Source organism: Phodopus roborovskii, unplaced genomic scaffold (genome assembly GCF_943737965.1).
Source record: "Phodopus roborovskii unplaced genomic scaffold, PHOROB, whole genome shotgun sequence".
NCBI classification, from domain to species: domain Eukaryota; kingdom Metazoa; phylum Chordata; class Mammalia; order Rodentia; family Cricetidae; genus Phodopus; species Phodopus roborovskii.
In genome coordinates this window covers 1,139,806-1,152,776 of record NW_026126607.1, presented here as the reverse complement: position 1 = coordinate 1,152,776, position 12,971 = coordinate 1,139,806, and positions in this window count along the sequence as shown.

Below are 12,971 nucleotides of genomic sequence, written 5' to 3'. Positions count from 1 at the left end.
GATGCCTGTTTTGTGGGGGGGGGCATTTCTAATAAGAGACAGAAGGAGTGTGGATTCAGATGAAAGGAGAAGCTGGGGGGGATAAGAGGAGTTGGGAGAGGAGAAACAATAATCTGAATACAATGTATGAAAACAATCTATTTTCAATGAAAAGAAAAGAGAAAAAAACAAATGAAATGAAAAGGTAAGATTATGTTTTCCAAAACAGCAGGTTCACATGAGACTTCTGCAAAGGCTGTAGCGGAAGATTCTCAGAGTATCAAGAGAAAACAAATAATCAAGGAGTGATACACACCACGCAAAGTACATAAATAATGCATATAAAACAAAATTCACCACAAAAAAGAACCTAGACATGCCTCTACAGCAGAAAGGGACATTTATGAAAGGTAGAACATAGGAACAATGTCAGGAGTGAAAGGCCTCTGATTCACGAAGGACCCACTAAAGTGGGTGGTGATGGTGAGATCTTGCTGTAGGCCAGAGCCTACACCATAACAAACAAGGGTAGTGAACACACAGGCAAGAACCAAAATGAGCAGCAGTAGCTGTGAGTCAACAGCGAGACACTGTACACCACCTTTTAAATATTCACTTATTCTTTCATAATTTCATGCTTGTGTTTATAATATCTCCACCGCCCCTCCCCCCAGTTATCCTGTACTAATACCTCCCCCTTCACTGAACCTCCCCCTGTTCTCAAGTTTCCTAGGACGCTATGAACATCTTTTATAAAACATTCCCAATAAGATGTAGAATGGTTTATGGCATAAAATATTAGAAAAGGAAAGATTTCAACCCTTCTAATGTGGAAGTTTGGTTAAGTCTTTCCTCTGAGTAGCTATGCATGCAAGTGAGTTCTCTGCTGACAGAACAGGATGTGCAGGGTGACAAGTGCCCATTGGAGGAAAAGGACAAAACGAGAATGGAATGGCATCAGTCACTTGCTGCCACTGGGATGAAACAGACTGGCTAAGGCAACTAACTCATGGAATAAAGCGTCTACTCTGACTTGTAGTTCCAGAGGTTAAGAGTCCATAGTGAGTGGCAAATAAGCATGCCAGGAAGTAGCAGAGGGCCAACATCTTCAATAGCAGACAGAGAGCAAACTGGAAGTGAGGTGAGGCTATGAGACAGCCACTCCCAGTAATGTCCTTGTACCCGCGTCCTTCAATAATGTTGCACCTCCCATCACCTCCCTGAACAGCACCATTAACTTGGGATCAAGTGTTCAAATGTCTGAGACTGGACAGGACACTTTTCATTCAAGCCTCCTCAGGCACCAATCAGTTGTAAGGTCAAGTGGGCCAAGAAAAAAGACTAGAGTCACCTGGTATAAATGAGCCCACACAGAATATATGGGCATGTGTGTATGCATTAGTGTTTATATTAAAATAGCTGTAAGTGAACTAAAGTCTTCAGTTCCAACCAAGACTTTTAGATTTGATCAAAATTGCTTTAATATTCTTTAACTAGTGTGTGTGTGTGTGTGTGTGTGTGTGTGTGTGTGATACATATGGGTGGGTGTCCATCCCACAGCACTTGTGTAGAGGTCAGGGGACAACCCTGGGAATCCAGTTCTTTCCTTTTACTGTGTGTCTGAGGATCTGACTCATGTCTCCTGGCTTGACAGCAAGAAAAATTATGGGACCAGCTGAGGCATTTCACTGGCACTATTGTCTCAGTCTGTGTTCTGTTGCTGTGAAGAGATGCCATGATCACAGAAACTCTTACAAAGGAAAACATTTCACTGGGGCTAGCTTGCGGTTCAGAGGTTTAGTCTGTTGTCATCATGGTGGCATGCAGGCAGACATGGTGCTGGAGAAGGAGCTGAGATACATCCGGATCGGCACGCAGCAGGAAGAGAGAGACACTGGGACTGGCTTAAACTTCTGAAACTTCTAAGTTCACCTCCCACCCCAGTGACACACTTTCACTAACAAGGTCACATCTATTCTAACACCTCCTAATAATGCCACTCCTATGAGCCTATGGGAGCCATTTTTATTCAAACCACTACACCCTATAATTGTTCTTACATAGAGAAATGTGTTCTATTTATAGGAAACCACCTGAGATAAAGCAGGGCAAGATGGTAAAATGAAGGTAAATACCAACCCCAGGCTTGTTTGAATCTTTTTTTTCTTCTGTTTGTTGATGAATGAAGTTAGCCTTTTCCAGCCTGCATTGTTCGGGAATGGATGAAATTGAGTTACATCCTAACTAAACTGACATGCAGAGCTAATGTTGTCATTGTCATCTGCCTTGCAGAGAAAATGTTTGTTGTATAATTGAGATTGTCTTCATACAAGCATGCTCAGCCGTGTGTAAACAGTATCTGAACCTCGGACTGTCATTCATCTCCAGTGAATTACACGCATCGCAACGGGGACATGGCACTGAGTTAATCTAAACTTGTATTCTGTGTGCGCCATAGAGTAGGGCCCTGAAATGATGTTATGAAGCACTGTTGAAAGCAAGGGAAGCTGTTCATCCAGTGGAGACCTGAAGCTTACCACCTCTGCCACAGTCTCTGACAATGAAGTGACAGCAGATGCACACTGGCAAACAGCAGAAAGGACATGCAGGCTTTGAAGCCAGTAGAGACTAACCAGATCTGCATGCGGCTGACACAGGTAGATCATATATCTGACCTTGACAATGTCCTAGTTGAATTTGAAAAGGAAGTTTCTTAGCTTCTAAAGGAACAACTACTTTTTAGCCAAATGCTAAATTCAAATAAGACTCCAAAGTGAATATGAGACAACCATGGCCTTCATGAGCTGATAAAAAATTATACTATGCCCTCAGAGACTCTGCAGCAGCCTGGAAGTCTAGGTTAAAGCACACTGTGGCCCTCACAGACTATGGGACAATGGAGAAACTTTAGATTTGGAAGACTCTCTGAAAGAACAGTGACAAGGGTTCTAAGCCCCACCCCACCCCTCTAAAAAAATAATCAAGCCACCAAATTTTTAATTTTAATTTTTTGGCAGTAAATAAAGTTCTTAATTACTTCCCATTTTCTTGCATAATGCATGTGCTATGGAAACACAGAAATTTGTTTGGTAAATAATTGACTTTCACATATCTGAATAGCAGTGTGGTAATAGGACAAGCTTGTAAGACTAATACGACACCATTTACTCCTAATATCTTTATAAATTGAGCTTTATAATTGAGAAAATGCCTGAATCCTTCAATGCCTGACAATGTAGCACAAATAAATAAATGGTCCACAGACTGATAATGGGGTTCAGACTTCAAGCTGAAGGTCAAAAAAGCAAAGCAGTTGGCCACTAGCTCTTACTCGAGACTGAAAGGTGATCCTGGCTCCATCAAACCTCAGACTGTATGGCTGGAGAATCCTGAGACTGAATGTCTTCCTATCCTCAATGAGGCTGCAGAATGAATCCCTAATACTGACTACTGAAGACCTTGCTTCCTATCTTTTATACCCCTCTAGTGTTGGGAATAATGGCTCGTGATCCCAGGTGCTGAGATCATCTTTGTGTGAGCTGTTTCTCTTTAGGACTAGATCAGTCTTGTATAGATCTGGGTAGACTTGGACTTGCAGAAATCTGCCTACCTCTTAATCCTGAGCCCTTGCATTAAAGGCGTATACCACCTCCTAGCTTCTGGCTGCTGGGATTAAATATGTGTGCTTGGCTTCTATGGCTTGTGGCTGACTTTGCTTTAATACATCATATATCATATATCATTTCTCTCTGCTCCTGACGGGGGATGTGATTTGAACATCTGTCTCAAGTGCCTTCCTTGACTTCCCCACAATGATGGACTGTAACCTAGAACTATGAGCTGAAATAAACCCCTTTCTCACAGCTTAGTATCCTTTTGCCAGGGTGTGTTGTTACAGTGACAGAAATGAACCCTGAACATTGACTCTACACTTCCAGAATTGGAGCTAGCTGCCACAGTAACCCATTTAGAGCTAGCTACTTTAAGGAGGTGACCATGTCCTGGAACCCACTGTGCTCCCTATATACATATCAGGCACTTTGTGGCACACTGCCATTCTTTTTGATGTGGGGTGTGGTGGGAAGAGCAGAACAGAGAAGCTCATCTTGGAAGACAATCACTTGTGTTTGATCAGTTTATGCCTGAGTGAGCCTGGATGAAGCTATAAATGGCCTTCTTGAATTTGCTTGAAGGAATTCAGTTTAACAGATTTCCTCCTCTCATTTTCCTCTGGAAAGAGAGATGAAAAGTTTGTGCCTGTGTTTTGAACAACATTGGTCATTTTCTTTCAGTTATTTAGAATATTCAGGTCTTCTAAAGAAATGCCAAAGCATGAAACGGGTATGGAAGCAAGCTTTTTTTTCCCCTGAATTTAAAATAAATCTACAAGGTTTTTCACATCAAACAATCCCAGCTGCTGTGAAATCAATGTGTGCGGAATTATTAACAGGAAGAAAATTGCTAGCTACAACCTTTGGAGAAAATTTGTCTTGGGCAAGAACTTTCTTTGAAAGATTGTACCCAGCATGGAAGAATTTAATTTCCCTGCAGTCACTCCATGGGGACCCACAGGGGGTGTCATCAGCAATAAACAAGGAGACTCTGACTACAGAGTCTTGGGATTACCAGCCTCAAATACAGAGAGGAAAATGGCAAGGAAGAAAGGAGCTTCATTAACCATGTCTCAGCCATTGTAGAAGTGTGTGTGTGTGTGTGTGTGTGTGTGTGTGTGTGTGTGTGTGTGTGTGTGTATGGCTGTGTGTTTGACCTGGAGATATTATGACAGTAGGTCATTAAGAGGTGGACTGTAGGATTGGAGAGGTTTCAGCTGGTTGAATTGTATCTACCCAAAGAAGGAACAAACATTGTGAGTGGTAACAACTCTGGGGGGAATTGAAGATATTTTGTTATTTTGAAATGTTTCTGAAATACCCTTGGATGTTTAAATAAATAATGTGTCCTCAGCTTTACAACACACATTAATGGAACATTCTGCAGTAAAAGCAGGATAGTGGGCTGGGGTGATTGTCCTATAAAGTGCTTGCTACATAAGCACCAGGACCTGTGTTCACTCCCCAGCACTCATGTAGATCCCCAGGAATGCTAGTGGGTGCCCTGATCTGGGGAAGGTCCTTCTGCTATGGAAATGGAGGCAGCAGGTTCCCTTGGGCTTGCTGGCTAACCAGCCACTAAATAACTACACAAAAAGTTGTGCTTATAAGAAAGATTGATGAAAAGAATATGCTGTTGAAGCAGAGTGACAAGAATCATGTATAATATAATTCATTTAAGGGAAAGTAGGAACAAAGAACATACAAATTATTAAAAACAAACAGCAATACTCTTCTACAGTTACCCCAAGGGTAAATATCCCACTAAGTGTAAATGGTCTTAACAACCAATTAAAAGACAAAGACTGTCATACTGGAGTGAAATCAATATGCAGATATATCTTGTAGGACTGATAGTATTTCAATGCAGGTAAATATATCAGAGTGACAAAATTGGAAACAGTTATAAGACAGAAGTAGAGGGACTGTCATAATTAATGTTATAGTCCAGAGAAGTAAAAATGATGAGGAAGAAGCTCTTAGCAACGTAGAGGCAAAAATCGCTGACAGACTGGAATAATCCAGAAAGTTAATTAATTTACCTCAGAAGAAAGCTTCAAAAGTGTGCAGACGCTCTGCAAGGACAAATGAAAGAAAGAGAAACACTTATATTTGAATGTCAATTTTCACTTCCTTGGAGTTTGACAGAAGTGCACAAGTCACTTTCTCCCTAAACCTCTGACTTTATGAAAGAACTTGTGTGGTATCATGCAGGGTCCACCAGCCTTGCTTTCATGGGCTTGAATGTGCACCAGAACAATTTGTCTCCTTGCTTGCTTCCCAACAAAGAGTATTTAAGGAGGGAGAAAACAAGGAGAACACATTTGGATCTGAGCCTTCCCAGGAGTGTCCAGGATTCACTGGCATGTGAAACAGCCCAGGGGTTACATTCTGTCCTGACATGAAACCTGTTGCTGATTAAATATTTAAGAAATACAGCTGGAAAAGTTGCAGCAGCCCAGATGGCATTTCATGAGACCTGTGTTGAAGCTGAAGGCCGACAGTAATTCTGCATGATTCATTGCCCAGGTGGGACATGGGAGGCTCAGCCCATCACACTCTAGGTGGAGAAGTACACCCAAGGACAGGAGACTCATGGCCAGACAGATGGCAAACCAAGAAATCACTCAGGAATGATGCAGCCCTCAGCTCCAACCCCTCTTGTCTCTGTCATGGTGTATTTGTTCACTTGGTAATGGAGGAACGAGACCTCTCATTATTCAAAGCTCATATGGCTTTCCTAGATAATTTGTTGAACTTCCTTATATAGCAATGAAAAAATGAGTGTGTGATTTATGTTTCACTGTGGGAAAAAAAATAGTTTAGATTCATGTGATGCCATATTTACCAGAGTCTGATCTATGAAACGCCAATTATTTTAATGATTCCAGAATAATGTGTCTTAAAACAACCAAAAGGAGGTTTGTATCACACAACATTGACAGGACCAAGAATGGCAGTATAAGCTTGCAGTTCCAGTGCTCAGAAATTAGAGGCAGGAGGATCACTGTGATTAGAGGACATATTGAACAACATAGTGAATGCCAGGCCAACTAGAGTTTTATAGCACTATCCAGTCTCTACCTCTCCCAAGTCTGAGATGCCCTGCTGGTTTCAGTGCATTTCATGGACACAGGAGGACCAGAATTTGGGTTCCCAGAACAGATGGAAATTCTGGGGGTGTGGGCACGGCAGCCAGCACTTAGGAGATGGATACAGGATCCAAGGGGATCTTGCTGGCTATCTAGACTAGCTCAATCTATAGATTCAAGCAATAGTCCCTGCCTTAATGAATAAGGTTGAGAGTGGTCAGAGAAGACACTTGATGCAAACTACAAACCTCTGCACACAAGCACACACATGCACCCACATACAGTCAGGCACATGCATCAGTAACATCCATAACACAAGTTTCTAGCTGTCAAACAAGAACCCCAAAGAGGATGAGAAATGGGATATTTGTTTGGGATGAAACTATAAATGATGAAAAAGTCTTAAACATTAGAAATTTTAGTCTCAGGCTTTTTCTAGACTGTATTTTGGCAACTTACCAGATATGCTACATAAAAAATTATTCCTTATTTAAAAAAAAAAAAAAAACTTCACCTTCCCATCAAACCTGGAAACATTCCCAGCATGTTTCAGTATCAGTAGGATGGAGGGAGGGGAGACTGAATATTTAGGATTTAGTTGTGTCAGGCTCATGTTCATGGTTAATTCCTCTGACCTCACAACTCTACCCAAGGGGCCAAGGACTAATTACCATGTGTCACAATTAGGCTTTCTATTGCTGCGACAAAACACTGTGACCAGAATCAACTTGGAGAGGAAATGTTTTTGTCTTTGTTTTTATGTACACTTCCACACCACAGAGACCATTGCTGAAGGAGTCAGGGCAGGATCTCAAGGCAGGAACTGGGAGGCAGGATCTGATGCAGAAGCAATGGAGGAGGTCTGTTTACTGGCTTCCTGCTCGTTGGCTAGCTTACTTTGATCTCTTATGTATGAATAATTTCAAAATCCACAAAGAACCACCTGCTCAGGGATGGTACCACCCACAATGGTCTGAGTGGTGTCACATCAGTCATTAGTTGCAGCCAGTCTTACGGAGACATTTTTTCACTGTGGTTCATTATTCTCAGATAACTCTGGTTTTTGTCAAGTTGACATGAAGCTAACCAGCACACAACAGAACAAGCGCATCCAAATCCCACAGCTACATACCTAGCATCAAATGGCAATCATAAAATCATCAGATGTTATCTTTAAATTTGTAACTATCAGAATCTAGTACTTTACTTAAAATAAACCACAATGCACTTTAGCATATGTGTATAAATCCTCCAGTGAAATTCTGGAAACCTAACTAAGATGCCGGTCTCTCTTAGGAGGCCAACTTGCCTTCTGTAGCTTGTTAACTTCCTTTATGTCACATTTCCATGCTTGGGCATATTGCTTTGAGATTTAAAACAATGGAGTATTCTCCTTTGAATATATTTTTAGTGCATTTCTGAGGCAAAATACGTAAGTGCTGAAAATGGTCACCTGCTTTCAGACAGGGATAGGAGAAGATGTAACAAAGCGTTTAGAAACGAAGTTAGCTTCCCTGGTGCTGGCAGACAGCAAACTGACCCCATGATTTCCAAAGACAGTCCAGGAGAACAATCAAAAGCAGTCTTAGTTCTGGTCTTCAGAGTGGATTCAAAGGATGGAACACTCTGCTGGGATGACTAGCTGATGACACTCTGTAAAAGTCAGGGTGTGAGGGGGAACAGAGCCAAAGAAGTGTGACTAGGGACATGGGAATAAAACGAAGCAAAGGAAAATTGAGCAAAGGGAAATTGAAGCCATTGTAGCACCGAGGACTATTGAACCATAAAAAAGTTCCCCGAAGGAAGTGATTGAAACCTCCTTTGCTTGAGACATTTCAAATTTGGCAAAGGGGGGGGGGGGGGTGAGGGTGAAGTGGACCATGGGGAGCAGTCTTGTGCCAGCAGGGAGCAGATGTGATGATTGAATAGTTCATTTTGGTCTCCCACTTCCACACTCTGTGAAATTGTATTGCAGCTAAGAAACAGGATATCCTGCACTCAAGCAGGGTGTTCACAGAGGTGTCATCTGCAACAGATCACTGGAGAGAGCAGAAACACAGTAAATACTTCTGTACATCCTTCTCAGCAGTTTTATAAGTTAAGGTTTCAGGTGTGACAGGGGGTTGGAGTTTAGGCTGAAGTTTCTCATCCTTCAACTTCAACTGTGATGCATTTTTGATGGGCTTGATGATGGGAGGAAATGCCGGTCAGATATATTTTATAGGATGTGTGTGCATTTCTCATGGTTGGACTTGGTTTTCTCCCTTGGTCTGGACTTAATATTCAGGAGTCCGTGTAGGTTCCTCTGTAATGAAGCTACAAACCCATTCTATACACTGACCTTGGGAACAAGTCTCAGTGCTGAGACTACCCGTAAGGGCTGGCCAACGGACAGTGTGTAGAGGAGAGGCCCTACACAGACTATGCTGTTTGAAGATTTGGAGCTTCTACTCCATTGCCTTTATTGATCATCTGTTTGTGTTGCTATGAATGATAACTCAATCCTGATTCATTCATGTTGCTTACAGGATTCTAGCCTCCATGGTGAGAGTGCTTTCAGATCAACTTGTATGTCCCTTTATGCTTCTCATCATACCATTTCATACATGTGTGTCCTGCAACTATGATGTGGTCCAGGATTGTCTTGTGTGTTTCCATGTGTGTTCTACGGCTGTGACATGTCCCACGCTTGTCTTGCCTGCTCCCTTTGTCCTGGAGTCAGATGCTTCTTGGGGGGAGTCCTGGTTCCTTTCATAGCAAATTCTTAAAAACCAGGACCTAAATGTCAGATTGTGCAGCATTTATTCCCAGATGTTAAGGTCTTTTTAGTAGACCAAAAGTACATTTTAAATTTGTGTGTTTATATCAAAGCATGTAATCTCTGTTGTTCATTTGTGTGGGTACAAAGGCAATCTCTCTCTCTCTTACACACACACACACACTCACACATAGATTCATGGGGTCCATTCTAGTCTTTTTATTGTTCCATACACACACACACACACACACACACACACACACACACACACACACACACGATGATGGAGTTCACTATTTATCATTTCCAGTTCAATACAAGCCAATCTTCATAGTCGGGTAACTCAGTCAAGCTCCTCTCCTCCCTCTTGGAGAGGTCACATGATAAACCTGTAATATAGACAGATTAATTTGGGATTTGAAATTCCATCCTTGGATCACCATTTCCTCTTGCTTTTCACTACTGAGGGCAACTTTCCTCTATTACAATGTATTTAGTTTCCGGCATAAACATTTTAGACTTTTCACTCATCTATTTGCTTTTTAAAATATTTGTATATTTATTCATTTTATTATATGTCTATGAGTGTTTTGCCTGCATGCTTATATATAGAAAATGTCTATATCTAGTAGCAACAGAGAGCAGAAGAAGGCCAGGGTGCCCAATGTCTAGCCTTACAGATGACTGGGAGCCACTGTGTGGGTGCTGGGAGCCAGGCCTCTATAACCACTGAGCATTTCTCCAGCCACCACATCCACCTGTTACTGATGTCCTCCCTGTTTTCCATCTGAAGGCTTTTCCTGTCACTCTCTGTTATTTTAACTTCTTAGCCTGATGTCTTAAAGACCTGCCATATTTGAGGCTGGGTCCATTCTTTGCTTTGGTGCTGTGATCTGTGTTTTTATAACTTTGCACATGCCTTATACATTCATAGAAAGCTCTATGCAATGCACCACATGAAGGAAGTTGAGAGAGGTAGGCCCACATGAAGGAAGTTGGGAGAGGTAAACCTTTGAAGGGGCTTTCATGTTTTTCTGGTCGGAAGTCAGGCTGTGCTTGCTGTTTGCACAGCTACAGGCATCAGAAGCTCACAGTCTCTTTAGTGTTCTTGTTTCTGACTGACTGGGGTTCTGTAGAGCCTCCTTATTAAATTTTCTTGGCTTCATCCTATTATCTCTTGCCATTTCCCAGGTGATGGTAAGGCATGAGAGACAAGAGGAGTGTGAAGCATTTTTCAGTGTATTCTTTTGGACAGGTTTCATTCTCCTAGGGATCCCATGGTATTCGGCCATGACAGGAAGGTCATGAGGCATCTCTTGCTATATTCCTTTGACCAGGCCCCTCTTAGAGAGCCCATCACACTGGATTGTGACTTTACCCCCTCCACCACCTTTGACTACTCAGAAAGTTAAGCTGGTAGGGCCTGAACCTTCATGCCCCCCCCACAAGTTAGTCTAATATTAAACCCAGATGTGCCAGGCTGGTTCTTTTTGAGGCAATCTTTAGTCAGGGTGGTTTTGAACACAGTCTTTTCCTTCCCCTGCCTAAATATGAGAGTGTTCCTTTTCAATATCAGATAGTTTATTTTGGACTTGGTGATGGGATTGGGATAAAATTTGTGTGCCTGAGTTCCTCCTTGTAGTCTAGACATATTGGGAGATTTTAGCTCTACAGGCAGTGGGCACTGAATTCACAACAGTCTTACAAGTTCAAGTGAAGATTTCCCCTCAGCATAATACAAAACATCATTATTCATTAGACATGAATTTCAGTACTATTATACTGAAAATAATTTTTATTCTGTATACATACATATATATATCCATAAATGTCCATATATAGAATCAGTTATGCATATGTACTATGTACCTGCATATGACTGTGCTATTTGTACATCGAAGAATACATTTTGACACACAGGAAAAGACGATTATTGCTGCAACAACAACAACAAAAAAAAAAAGACATAGACTACTCTAAGTCATGTGTTCTCTGCCCATCCCTCCTTCTATCATCATGTGACCCTTCCTGCCTGCCCTTTCTCTGTGCCTACTCCAACTGCTCTTGAAAGGTTATAGGATGCCTGCTGCATTCTCCTGGTGGTTATGATGGAGACAATTTGTCTCATCTCATGCTTCTGAAAACAACTGACTCTTTCAGAGTCAAGGGTATTTTTAAATCCACCGAACATCTCTCCATTTGAGGGAGGTATATTATTCTCCCTCCTTTGTTCTCCTGTTGGTTAGCATGTTTGAAATGCTGCAGTTTTGAAAAGCTGACCTCTGATTTTCATTCTTTCTTGTTGCATATAAGGAAAAGTCAGGAGTGGAGCTTTGCCGTAGACCACTCAGACCCCATGATGTATTGTGCTTGAATGTATTAAAAAAGTAATTCATGGTTCCAAAATATTAATCAGACAAATATTCATAGTGTAGCAGCATAACCAGGTGGAATTTAGCAGAAGGGTGCTTGACCTAAGGGAGACTACTGCACAAGGCAAAATGCAGAAAAATACTTTCAAAAGAATTAAAATAGACCCCGGGTGCTTTTCATTCTGCTTGCTTAAAACTGGGAAAGAGGATGGAATGAGCTGGTATTTGCTTTCTGTCTGTGACTGACAGTGCATTTGAATCTCCCTTCCTGTCTTTGTTCAGCTTCAAAGGCATGGGAAGACAGGTATATATACCCTCTTGTTACAGTTCCTCCTGGCACACCACTGCCCAGCTGTGGACAGCTGGATGACTGGCGACATTAGGAAGGAATCAATCTCATCTCCATTGCTCAAATCTTATTTGCCCTGACGTTCTGGGTTGGAGTCACATGACCCTTCTACTGAGTATGGGTGAACTGAGGACTTTTTCACAGTTTTGATTGGTGGGTTAAATTATTCAAGCCAGTGAGGTACTGTTTCCACTCTCTAGTCTGGTGGAAGGGCTTACTAGATGACTTGGAACAAATGATCAAACACTTTCTTATAAGCTAAAAATGACAGACCCTCTGTCAATCAGACCCCATGTGATAGAAGTTCATCCAGAGTTTTCCCACCCTCTCTGATCTGTCTGTATGTCCCACACTGCCGTGAATGAGAAGATCTGGGAGTGGTCAAGCAAGTGTGACTAATCTGCCTACTCAGTTGGATTGTAGGGACCTGTGATTCATCATTTGTTGAATGTTATTACAGCATTAGCATCCCATAATGTTCAATATGGTAATTCTAAGACAAAGGAAAATGATGGGATTTTTCCCACTACGTTTTCCCATTCTAATTGTTGTAGATCTCTGTCCCCTCATTTTGGTTTTACGTCATATTTCACTACTTGCCTTTCTTATGGGCTTTTCTAATTTCACAGACTTAGTGCTAACATCACTCTCCCCTCTTACTTATCAAGCAGTGTCCTAGTACATGGCCAACATATGTCTTTGGCTCTGTGGAAAACAGATGTGGTTATAGAGTATGCTGCAAGAGATTCTGAAGAGGTTAGGGAAAGGAAGTTAACCTTTTCATGTTTCTTAGAGCAAGACCTTGAACAA